General features: G+C 38.5%; 2 long non-coding RNA genes across 5 annotated transcripts in view; one reads left to right on the top strand and one right to left on the bottom strand.

The window, feature by feature from the left end:
* LOC149789907 (uncharacterized) overlaps nt 1-12,715 on the top strand; it is a 2,017,354-nt gene that overhangs the window by 560,821 nt on the left and 1,443,818 nt on the right. The gene's annotated exons all lie outside the window — the stretch shown is intronic.
* Nucleotides 2,739-5,386, bottom strand: LOC149789912 (uncharacterized). 2 transcript variants are annotated; one of them, XR_016423996.1, is made up of 5 exons: nt 5,309-5,386; nt 4,260-4,456; nt 3,602-3,759; nt 3,302-3,408; nt 2,739-2,849 (listed from the first exon to the last, which is right to left on the bottom strand). It is a non-coding gene; the product is annotated as an uncharacterized LOC149789912 (long non-coding RNA). The 2 variants fall into 2 exon arrangements; XR_016423995.1 differs by lacking the exon at nt 5,309-5,386 and having other exon boundaries at nt 4,260-5,104.

The following is a 12,715-nucleotide window of genomic DNA, read 5'->3' on the forward strand; positions in this document are numbered from 1 at the left end:
AAACCACATTTAGGACCAACTAGACATCAAAACCATATGCATAGTTCCATTTACGGCCAACCAGACATCAAATAGGTCATCTAGTGAAAGCACAATGTCAAAATGACCAGCCATCTAGGAGAAGTAGCAAGGAAGGGGTTTTCCAGATGCCCATTAAAACAGCCATATTGGAGGTTAGATTGGCACTATTTTCATTTACGTCCAACTAGACATAAGAAGTCTTTCACTGATATGACGATTCATTCAGGAGAAGTAGTTATACCAAGATTTTCAGGATGGACACATTGGTGGCCTTATAGGATGTCTGTACAGCACCATAATTCTCATTCAGGACCTGCTAGACATCAACATAAGTATTTTGTACACATGTTGACACGCTGACACAATTATCCATTCAGAAGTAGCGATAAAAACTTTCTTAATATGGCTACTGTGGCAACCACATTGTATGTGTGAGTGGCACCATCTTGTTTTTTCTTCCAGATATTTTCACACAAATATCATATTTAAAGATAACATGAATTCATACAAGATCTTGTCGGTTTATTTCATAACAGATTTTTCACTAATATTAATATAATCTTTTGAAAACATTTATACATTATAGTTCTAGAAATTTTTCATGCTCTCAGAAACTATCAAAATCACAGCAGAAAGTGTTATGTTATATCTTTATTCAGCACTGAAAAATATTTATGAACTCTTAAAGTTTTTTCCCCTATATTAACTTAATTTAATGAAGATTTTCAGACTATAACCTTTCCATTGGATTTAGTTTTTCAAACATGGCATAAAAAGTATGTTATAGTAACCAATTTTTACATTGCCTTCACCATTGCAGAAATCTCTATAATCAATTTCCTAGTAAAGAAAAGCCAAGAAAATAAATGGACAGTTAATATTCACTTCAGGATCACAGACCTGAGGCAAATATGTCATTGTTAAATCAAACATTTTTATTGTGTTTCCTTAGACTTAAATATATATATATATATACTTGCTGTTACTCTAAACGAAGGCTGGTGATCCAGTTGATAACCTTTTGGGGGTTTTAAGGATGTCTTTAAAATTAAGGCCTTAAAAATGTTGAGATCTTATATTAAAAATGACAATTTGAGCCTTGCAGATTCATGTCCACAGGTGCCCAAATAAAAAAAAGGGGGGGGGGTGCAAGGGGCAAGCTTGTTGGTGTGTTATAAAATAACTGACTTATCATCGGTGTGCTGACAGGTGATGTGTAATTAAATCACTGTTGTAATATTAATAATGAGTGAGTCTGCACAAAGGAATTTCATACAGCTAAACTAGCTCAACAACTAGAGGCAATTAAGAAATATATCCACATTCGTGATTCTGTCAAATGGCAGATACAACAGCATCAGGAAGCTCATGTGGCATTTACAGAAGGTAAAGAGCCGCTATACTTGTTATCTTTTTAGGGATGTGCTTGGATTTTGCCCTCAAGCTGGAGCAGTCATAGGATATATAATAAATCGCCACGGTCGGAATTTATCCCCAAGCTGGGGTAATCGATGGGTAAAGTCTTATCCACAGTCGGGGTTTTATTCAAGCTTCAGGTGCAAGTTTTTGTGCATCTCCATGCCCTTGCATAAAACACAGTTACACGTTTTTTTTATATAGATATTTTTCAGTTGTAGACAGGAATAATAAGTATTTGTGAGTGTTTGAAATGAATGGGTTCATTATGAATTGAGTGGCACTACATTTCAAAAGCAAAATTGGATTGAAATGCAAGAACTGTAGTACGGAATTAGTGTTGGTTCTGGATCGTAGAATGGAATTGTGTGTGTGATTGGATTTTTAACGTAGCTTGAATAATTTTTCAGTCATATTGCTACGATGTCTGCAGTGTGGCAGTTTATAGTGATGTACAGCACTGGGGCATCATGCTGCAAACATGTAGTATGATGTTGCACCCAGTCACATTATCCTGACATCAGGCCGATCAGTCCTAACACTAACCTCTTAATTCTGAGCGTCTAGCGAGGTAGCTGTTAATACCATTTTTGTAAGTCTTTGGTATGACTTGGCTGGGGTTTGAACCCATGACCTCCCGCTTCTGAGGCGGACGCTCTAACCACTAGGACACCGGAGTGGTCAGAATGGAATTGTAACAATTACAATGGAAGCAATTTGTATTATGCTTGTTGGGGCATTCCTCACTGATGGCTGTCAGTGACATCATCATGGGAATGTGTAACAGCCACATTTTGTAAGAACAAGGTGTAGTTGGTGAACAATACAGACACTTTTCTGCCATTTCCACTGGCATCATCTCATATGATGTTATTTAAATAAACTTCCTACAACATACTCACAACATATAAAACCTATATGCAAATCTGATGAAAGCTGCTTGTGTTTCTGAAACACATATTCCATACTGGTGGCAAGAATGTCCAAATCTACATTACAAAAATGAAAACATTACCATCCATCACGGAGTTGCAAATGTATGAAATCCTCTTGTTGGGTAGTTTTACTAACAGGCTTTACAGCAGGGCCTTCCATTAGATTTAAATGTGGCAGGTAAGTTGACAAAGTAGGGTGGGGGGTTGGGGGGACCTACCCCAATGGGGATACTTCGTTTTTTTTTTAAAGTAGCATGGTGTAAAGTAAACGTAGATGGGCTGATAAGGAATCCACTGAATTTACAGACTAAAGGTTTAGACATTTGTTTTTAAGAGAAAAATGAAAGAAGGAAACAATACAACAGATATTTTAATATGACTTTAATATTTATTTTCTAGATTTAATTAAGATTATGAATCAGAATCAGTCTCCAACTCCACTGTAAAGTTTATCTATTACTTCTTCTGCTCAGGCACCTGCAAATTAAAACAAAATTGTAATGCTTAAATAAAGTCATATCATCTCAGCACTAGTTACATATGCAGAAGTCATGTTAATCAGCATTATAAAAATGTATGAAATTTTCTTCACTGCACTTGTGCTTCCCTTACTATCGTTAAGCCATGATACAAGATAACTTTGCACTTACTTGTCATTTCTGGCAAGTGGATGGTGCAATCAATTTGCACAAAGATGAATTTATTTCATCCAAATGTTTCATGTGAATAAAAATTCCAAATGGAGGCACTTGTCCGATCAGACAAGATATATGCATATTGTAGTTAGCTGGACTCTAGCTCTGATAGTCCTGGGCAATAGGATAAGCTGATTTTGTTATCAGTTTAGAAATGCATCCGCTTTGCAAATACTATGCTTTAAAAGACGAAACTGAATCCAATATTGATGAAATAAGAGTCATTTGGATTACCTTGTTTTTTATCATTCTGCGTTGGTTGGGTGCATATTTGAGGGTCTCTGATATGGTCTCTTCCATTCCATTTGCCTTTGCTTTGCCATTAGTTTTCAAGCAGGCTTCTGCAAGTGTAATACAATGTTTTAAAATAAGTTTCACAACAAAGGATGCATTGCATTTTTCTAAATGCCAGCAATAATCAATGGAATATTTTTAAAACATGTACTTTGAAATGTCTCAAGTTACTTTATCAATTCATTTAAAAATCTCTGGCAAGTCACATGAAAAACACAATTTAAATCAAGGCATACTTACTTATCAAAACCTGACATATCACAAGCTCTTGAAATGCTTTTTTCCCTTTACGTCCCTTTGGATTATACTCTGGCCAGTCTTTTTGTTTTAAGCTTTTTCATCATCCTGCAGACACTATCCCCAATTGTAAACCTGCCAAGGGAGCTCAAGTAGCATATCTGAAAATAATAATAATAATAATAATACTATTTTTTGATTTTGATATTATTATTAGTAGTAGTATTTCATGATCGATGTGACAAAATATGCTTGTATATAGTTATTTTTTGCCATGGTTTTGCAAGCAAATTTAATTTCTCTAACTTGAAAAAAATTTGATAACATTAACTATGCAACACAATGTACTAATAGCAATTATAAACCAAATTAACCACCGTGAATCTATTAACTTCATAAATGACATTCACTCAAGGATTGAATTAAAGTAGCCACATAATATGTAATAGTGTATATGTAGTAAAATACCTGTTACATGTTCATCTCTGAACATGTTTTGGCCTACATCCGTAAGACAAAACAGCCGACCACTACATGTTCACCCCACCCCCAAAAATAATTATACAGGCACTGCAGAACTTGCATAATGCATATTGAGGTTCACAACAGCAAATAAAGGTTATAACAGTTTTTTTAAATAGAAAATAAAGCCCCAATTTACCATCTTCTTGGAGAGTTTGGGATTCTCCTCCAACCTCTGGCAAAGGCCCTCTAGTTCCTCCACTGAATCACATGGCATTGCAAGAATTTCTTCTCTATATTCTGTGTCTGGGCCTTGTGTATGAACTTGGAGGGCCAGCTGCTCCAACAAATTCTCAATATTTGTGTCCAGTTTCATAAGTACATTGAACTGGAAATCTGTAACAGATTTGTGATGAAATTAGTTTTGAAAGATCAAGATCATTATTATAAACTCCTTAAAAAGATCTGTACAGTGAACATGGGTTTAACAATGAAATATATTTATGAAATGAAATACATGGTTTTTGTACAGTTTATAAGAAAACTTTTCCCTATAATCCTTTATTTTTTTATTCCCTGGATATGTTGTTTCACTGCTGGTGTCTGTAAAGTCTGCATTCAATGTAGATGGTTTAGGCGTCTGACTTACACAAGACAATGGTATACATCAGAAAGAAAAATAAAAAAACCAATGGAATGATGAACAGTCGACACATCAATGAAAAACAATTCATTGTTTATTTGCACAAATAAGTCTTGAACAGTATGTTTTATGACCTATAATTTAATTAATTAACATCTCACAATGTTCTGAAATAACATTATCTAAGCTACAAGAGCTTGTGCTTTCATGTCATAATCTTCCATTTTGCAAACAAATTTTGATGTTGAATCAATGTATATGACCTTAGCATTGAACACTAACATTCAAAATGTCTACAAGATGACAAGACTATTATCAACTGAAGTGACAACAAACCAATGAGTTTTACGTGCATTGAACATAAGCATTTTTAAATGCTACAAAATGTGTTTTTAGTGTATGGCCACAAATTACCCAACATTTTGTCAAACATAAAATTGTTCTACTACCTTAGATGAGAATTAAATTCATAAATACAGTGTATAATTGACCTACTCGTATTTAGAGAGCTGTAAATGAAATAAGAGATTATATAAAAGTCAACACCTGTAGTATTTGTTTCATTATTCTATAATGTACATTTTTTTTCCATCCTCAATACTTACTACTTGCAAAGGAACTGGCAGAGAGAAATCTTTATGTTCTCCACTCCAGAGTGGATGGGGATGGTGATGGTGTTGTCCTTCTGGATGCAGCTAAGAGTATAAAGATTATCGTTACTTCTTAATTGCAGTAAAAAAGAAACAAAGAAATCAGACTGGACTTTTTGGCATGTAAACAAAATGCATACTGGTTGCAATGACCACTGTATATAAAGCAGTGATACAATATATCACAAAATGCATTCTTTTTTAACAAAACATCTAATCTCATATATACAGCATCATGAGTAAGTAAGTACTCTTAAACACATCTTATTAAACAGACAGAAAAATGATGAAATTTATATATACTTTTGATAAAGAATTTCCAATTGTGGCATGGTATAAAAGCAATTGATAAAAAATAAAAAGAGACCAGATAAACTAAATAGAACATACCAGCAGGATAAGAGGAAATCTTGGAGTCTGCAAAATAATCTCCATTTCAGGAGATTTTGGATGGGATGGCTGACCAGAAAGGTTTCCACTTGAGATTTTCATCTTTAAATAATCATCCTAGAGTGCACCAAAGTCATGTGAACTTGATCCAATTCCAACATTACTGCTGCTTGAGTGCTTAGATCCAGTATTGCCTTCACTAACTGATGTTATTAATACCTCTCTCTCATCAGCATAATTTCCATCATTTTTCAAAACTCCCATTGTAAAACCTCTGCTGAAGAAACTAACACTACACCATAAGGATTTAAAGAACTACTGCCCGGTTTCTAATCTCCAATTCATATAAAAAATCTTACAAAAGGTTGTTCAATCCCAGCTTGCATCTTGTCTGAATTCAAACAGTCTTTTTAGCAATGTACAATCTGCATATCGCCCTTGCCACAGGACACAAATTGTGTCTGCAAATAGATTACACTCCAGCCCAGTTGATCTATGTTGTGGTGTTGCACAGGGGTCTGTTCTTGGACCTGTTCTCTACACTCTATACACTCAGCTGCTCTCAAGTGTCATAGATCATCATCCAGTGTCTCACCAATTGTACACTGATGACACCCAAATATACAAATCTAGCCACCCAACTGAAGTTGATGCTACCATCCAAGGTGTAGAGATGTGCATTTCTGAAGTGAAATCATGGATGACTTGTAACACGCTGCAGATGAATGATGATAAAACTGAGGCCATTCTGATTACAACACAAAGACTTTCTCATTCACATCCTTTACCTCACACAATACATATCAGCAACACCAATATTAAATTCACACAATCAGTACAAAACCTAGGTGTTACTCTGGACAGTACTCTCACATTGCACCAACATGTCATGAACATATGCAAGGCTGCATATCTTGAGCTGAGACGCATCAGCTCCATTCTCAGATATCTTTCAGTTGATGCCACTAAAACACTTGTGTGTTCATTACTACTTTCAAGACTGTACTATGGTAACTCAATTCTGTCTGGTTCATCTTAATATCTACTGCAGAGACTTCAAAAAGTTCAAAACATAGCTGCTTGGATCATACTTAGGGTACCACAATCAGAGCACACCTCCCCGCTGCTCTGTACCCAACACTGGCTATCCATTCGATCCAGAATCAAACACAACATTAGTTCTCTGTGCTACGTTTCACTGACAGACTCTAGTCCAACATACCTATCCGACCTCACCTATGTGTACACACAACCAAGATACTTACACTCCTCTTCCGACAATCATATACTCATTATTCTCACTATGAAAACAAAGTCACATGGACAGCATTCTTTTGCATACCAGGGCCCAGCAACATGGAATGAATTGCCCACTGAACTTAGACACAAAGACGCAGTGATCCCATTCAAGAGTGCTCTCAAAACTACTTATTCTGACTACAAAAACAAACTTAATGACTTAATAATGTTAACTACCTTAAATATTCTCAGCATGTTTTTTATGTTTTCTAATTTCATGGTGTTTGTTTTTGTAATCATATCATTGTGTATGTTTTTATGTTGTCTAATGTTGCAAAGCGCTTAGAGCCTCTAAAGATTAGGCGCTATACAAAGACCGCATTATTATTATTATTATATTTAGCTTGGATGAATATTTTTTAAATCAGTGGCCATAACTAAAAAATGGGATTTTGTTTTATGATCATAAAAGTATGTTGGACACCATCCATGATGTACAATGCTGTCTGACATTTCTATGCACCTAAGGTTTCCATCTCAAATATTAAAGCAAAATGCATACCGAATTTGACAGATTGACGAAAATAAAAAAAAGCAATGCTTACCATTTGAAAAGAGGCAATTGTCACTAGAATATTCTATTCAAAATGATATTAATTTTGGACACAGGGGATACCACCCCCATGTTTTCCTGACTCGTGATATGTCGGCCTATTCTGTGCACAGCTTTAAAAGATGTAATGTTTATCCATCGAGCTATAGAAATGAAATACATTTACTGTAGACTGTTTCTGTCAGCAGTTAAGTTGAGTAATTAGGTCAGGTTTATAGCTAGTTTACAAAATTCAATGCAGAATGCCAATGAATGACAAGATATATTTTTGCAAACTAAAGTGATCTTGAAAAAAGATTAGTAAAGTTTAACATTTTATAAAAAATAAGCTATTATGTGGAAAAGAAACAACAATGAAATAGGATGCAATGTGTTTACGTCTAGTTTTGGAAGGTACCGTCTCTAAGGTACCGTCATAATTGTACCGTAGTTTAATGGGTGGAAAGGCCATTGAAAGGTAAGGGCAGTGCGGAGACCATCGAGTATGTTCCAGAATAGCTGAATCTTTGTAGATACATAGATCCATTCGTAACTTCAGTCCGCAAGCGAAACACTGTACTTCGTATCCCAATCCTGACTCAGGTCCGAAGTAGACAAATCCTGTTCTAGCTAAAACATACGAAGAAGGTAATCCTTCCCTATCCGTAGGCCATTTTTGAAACGTGTCCAATCGACGGGCACAATCAGAATAGTCAGGTAAGAAGACTGGAAAATGGTAGGGTTTGAACTTGGAGTTCTCACTGGATTTCTCACTCGATTCTTGTTGTGGCGAAGTCATCCTTCTGGTGGGTGGCTATCCTCTTACAACCAATGTTTTATTCCGACATGTCCATACGGCAAAGTAAAGTGGGTGGGAAGCCGCACTCGCTTCTGCTACACGATTTGATAGACTTTTTCCAAGGGTCGACTGACGATGTGGTGTGTGGGTAAACGTACAATCTTGTTGGGTTGATAGGTGGTCACTTTCTCTAGACTGCAAGGCTTCTTTAAATACGCCAAATTTGACCACTCGACTGGTACGATAATTCAGAGTAAGTCCTTTCACTTTACACTTCGTGTGCACTTCTCCTTGTTTGTCCCAGTATTCGTAGCCGTAATTTTTGGGACCGCCACTGACGAAACGTAGAATCTTGTCATCGGGGTGCTCGTCTGTCCAGGCTCCTAAACGGTCTCCTTCGATGTCAGGGTGCTGTTGACTCGGGTGATCGATATAAATGCAACTGTCCATGTCAAAGTACAAGACATGTTCCCCTAACAGTTCTAAAGCTTCGTACAATTTTAAGCGAGCATGAGCTGTCATGTAAGCTGCAATGATGACATTTCCAAAGGGGTCATCTTCTACAAAGTTCAGATCTTCTTCGTAATTCACCAAGATCAAATCCTCACGAACGACGTCCACGTGTTTCATGAATTTGGCTTTGTCGTGAATCATCTGAAAGTAGCGGGAAGGTTCGGTCAAATACTCCATCTTGGGTAAACACGGTCATTGTGCCATTTTACCCCACAAGCAATTTAACATCACTTTGGCAAACGATCGCCTGCCTTCGTTTTTCTCAATGTGATCTTAAGTAATGCCTTCTTGTGCCCAGAATTTCTCTCTGAATGTCTTTTGGTCTTCGGGAGTGTGACACCAGGACAGATAGCCACTGGCTTCTTGCTCAGTTTCAAAAAGACATCCACGTAGTCTGCGAAAATGCCTTTCTGCGTGGGGTCACCCTTGTGGAATTATTGTGTCTTGGGAAAGTGGCAAATTTCGTACACTTCTAACAGTTGGTATCCCATGTTCAGAGCTTTGAACAATTCTACGCTGACCCATGTCCCCGTCAAGGCCCGTTCTTCCTGGGTGTGATGACAAGGTTGATCTTGGTTGCACGTTTCAGCACAAGTATGGCACAAAGGAAACATAAGTTTGCCTTGGCAATGGCGAGGTAAGACGGGATGGTATAGGTTCGTGGGAGGCAAAACTTTGCACTTGATCAAGCCTTCGTATTGTCGAATGTTTTTTAGGTCGATGTGTTCGGTGAACAATTGTGGGTGCCCTGCAGGAAAGCAACAATATTTGCACACGTAGGGATACAGTGAACACACGTCCAAGTATCTGATTTCTTCTCCTTTCTCTTCGTCAGCTTGGTACAGCAAACAGGTGGCATTGGTCCTTCCTCCGTACAAACTATCACTTGGGTTCAGGGGGTCCATGAACTGGTAACTTTCCATGAGGCGTTTAAACTCGGGATCGGTGTTCAAACGGTGATTGTATTTGTGTTCCCACATTTCCACCACTTGGTATCCTTCCTGTTCTAACTTTAGACGTCGCTGACAAATGGCCTGGTACAAGTCTTCCATGGTTTGTTGTAAGAACTGATTTTTAGTGCCGCGGTCAGGGTAACAGACGGGACATCCGTGAAATAAGCAACCGTTAAACTCGTACATGATCTTGGGGTTTTCTAAGTCCCAGCCATCGACCGAATGCATTCCGATGATCTTTTCGTCCTGTCCGTTGTGGGCATGCTGAATCCATTTGTCTTCTTTGTCGCACAAGTAATGCAACCAGCATGGGGCTTTGACCGAGTATTGACGTTTGACATAGTTGGTCGTTTGAGGACTGATGACAGCCACAGTGTTTTCAAGCATGAATCGTTGTCGGTAGACTAAGGAACACGCTTTGGCAATGGTGCAAGCCTCTTTTAAATGATCAACCCCTCCGTGTTCCATGAACAGTTCTCGAAATTTTCCACAGCATCGCCGTAAAATGTCCACGTCGGAACGACGATACTTTAGCATTTCTTCCTGAAAGTCGAAAGTATCGGAGGCGTGAGCCTGGTACCAAGCGTAGAAAGTTTCTCGTTCGGTACGCATGTTGTCAGGGTCGTAATAGTGAGCCTGAGGCAAATGGGGTAGAACGGCGTGTTGATTGGCTTCTGTATTGAAAAAGTGTGGAAAGTACCCTTTAGCCATTTCTGTCATTCCAAACATTTTAGGCATTCGACTCAAAGGCATGGCTAAGTAGCTCATCGAATCTTTAAACTGCACTTGTCCCACTTGCATGAAAATGATTTTGGCTCCGTTCAAAGTGATTTTAGGACGCTCGATGCCACGTTCCGTATAACATCTCAAAAGAAACTGTCCATCGTATCCGGAGAAATTGTGAGCCATCACCGTGGCATGGTGATGACATTCTCCATAATAATGTTCGATGTCCTCTTGGCTCCACGTCTTGTCGATGGGGTCTAAGACCCATTGTGTGAAATCGGCTAGTGTGTTCGGTCCTTGAAGGATTTTTTCACGCCCTCCAGGAATCTTACTGCAGTGAGGGCAATAACTCAAGATAGGTTCTTGAATCACTTCTCGCACGCTCGATGAGCCACGCAGAAATTAGGAATGTGAATACCAGTCTCTTGCATGCATTCGAAATCGAAAAAGATGAAATTGCCTTTCTTCTTCTTGTGACCATCCTCTTTCTCTGGTTGGGATTGGTATTTTTGCATGTAGCATTGGTGTTCCAAGTCCACGATGCAGTGACAAATGTGACATTTTTTCTTTCCTGAACATACGTGTGCCTTGGTACTGTTGATACATAGACATTGTCCACACATTGGGCACAATCTCAGGAGTTGACAAGCACATTTCTTTTGTGAACCTTGCATCTTCAGATGTTGTTGGTAACAGGCAGGGCTGACAAATGTGCGCAGACAAGCAGGACAATGCACTGTTTCTTGCCCTTCGCTCAGACAGGGTTGAGAGGCGAAACATCCTGAGCATTTCGATCCACAATGTTTGTGTTGCTCTCGATTATTATAATCATCATAAGTCACATTTCTCACAGTAATATTTGTATCCCAGGAATCCAGTGATAGTGGTAATGGTATCGAAATGGTCATCGTGATGATAGAGGTGAATCCATCCTTAAAGTCTTTCCCTCGAAACAACAGAGACCCGCGCACTTCTTGAGGGTGCACTTTCAAGGTGTATCGTGGAGCTAGGGCATCTTGCAATTTTTTGCATCTCAGGATTGCCACAGGATGTGTCTTTGGACAGGCATGCTTGTTGTAACAGAAGTTCTGCTTCATTTCGTTGTTTGGCTCGGTTCGATTTTCGAATGTTCTCCCAGGCTCTTTTCCATTCTACCTTGTCGTTCTTGTCGGCATAAGTTCATCCCACCACGATGGCTCGGGTTAAACACGTGGTCTTGAAAATTGTTAATTTGGACAAGACTTGTTTTGGTAATGCGAAGGTTGTTGACCAATAAGGTCTTTCTGCATTGTCCGGTCCCTTGAGGAGGAGAGACGTGGGTCATGTCCAGTGTGGCTTTTCCATCGGAGATGTCAAACTGGTCATTAGATTGTTGCACGTGTTGAATCTTGTCCATGACTTTGGAAGTGGTCAATTCTGCAGGGCTGCTAAACTCGATCCAAACAGGGGATTTCAAGCCGTCATGTTGTATGGAAAGTCTCAAGCGATCATCTTCTTTGGGTTGACATTGTCACTTGAGTGTGGTGAGCAAAGAATCCCACATGTTGGTGATGAACCCTTCTGCTTTCTCTAACAGTACTTCAGACTTGAAATCTTTAAACTTCACTGTGTATTTGTAAGCCGTAGTTCTAAATTTTCTAGAGGGACGCTTTTCCGTCTCTCGAATGTCATAGTACGTTTCAGGGTTGACTAAGGGTGGTAAACTTTGTTTAGAGGGTTTGGATTCTGGTTCACTCATGTCCTCTTCAAAACCACTGGCATGAATTTGTGTCAAGACTTCAGCCCTGGTACGAGGCGATAGATCACGTTTCTGCCTCTTACTTTCTTCTTCTTTCTTCTCAAATGAATTGGATCATTTCATCTCGATAGCAAAAAGTCAAATGACTAAAGTTTAAACACCATGGACTAATTTATAGTCATAGCAGACCAGCGTATATAAAGGGCATGTGTCTTGTCCTTTCACTATTCATTTCACTCTCAAACTGAGCACAACGATGGAAGAGACTACCAAGATCGAACGTTTCATCAGAGCTTTGCGAGGGGTCATTAGAAAATTCTCTTCAGACCAGCCGAGGGACTACTCTCCTTCCTTTCAAGATAAAAGTCAAGATACTTGCTATATCTGTCAGAAGAAAGGGCATTGGTCTTCA

This window comes from Sinohyriopsis cumingii, chromosome 10 (assembly GCF_028554795.1).
Source record: "Sinohyriopsis cumingii isolate HCF-2022 chromosome 10, ASM2855479v2, whole genome shotgun sequence".
Taxonomy (NCBI): domain Eukaryota; kingdom Metazoa; phylum Mollusca; class Bivalvia; order Unionida; family Unionidae; genus Sinohyriopsis; species Sinohyriopsis cumingii.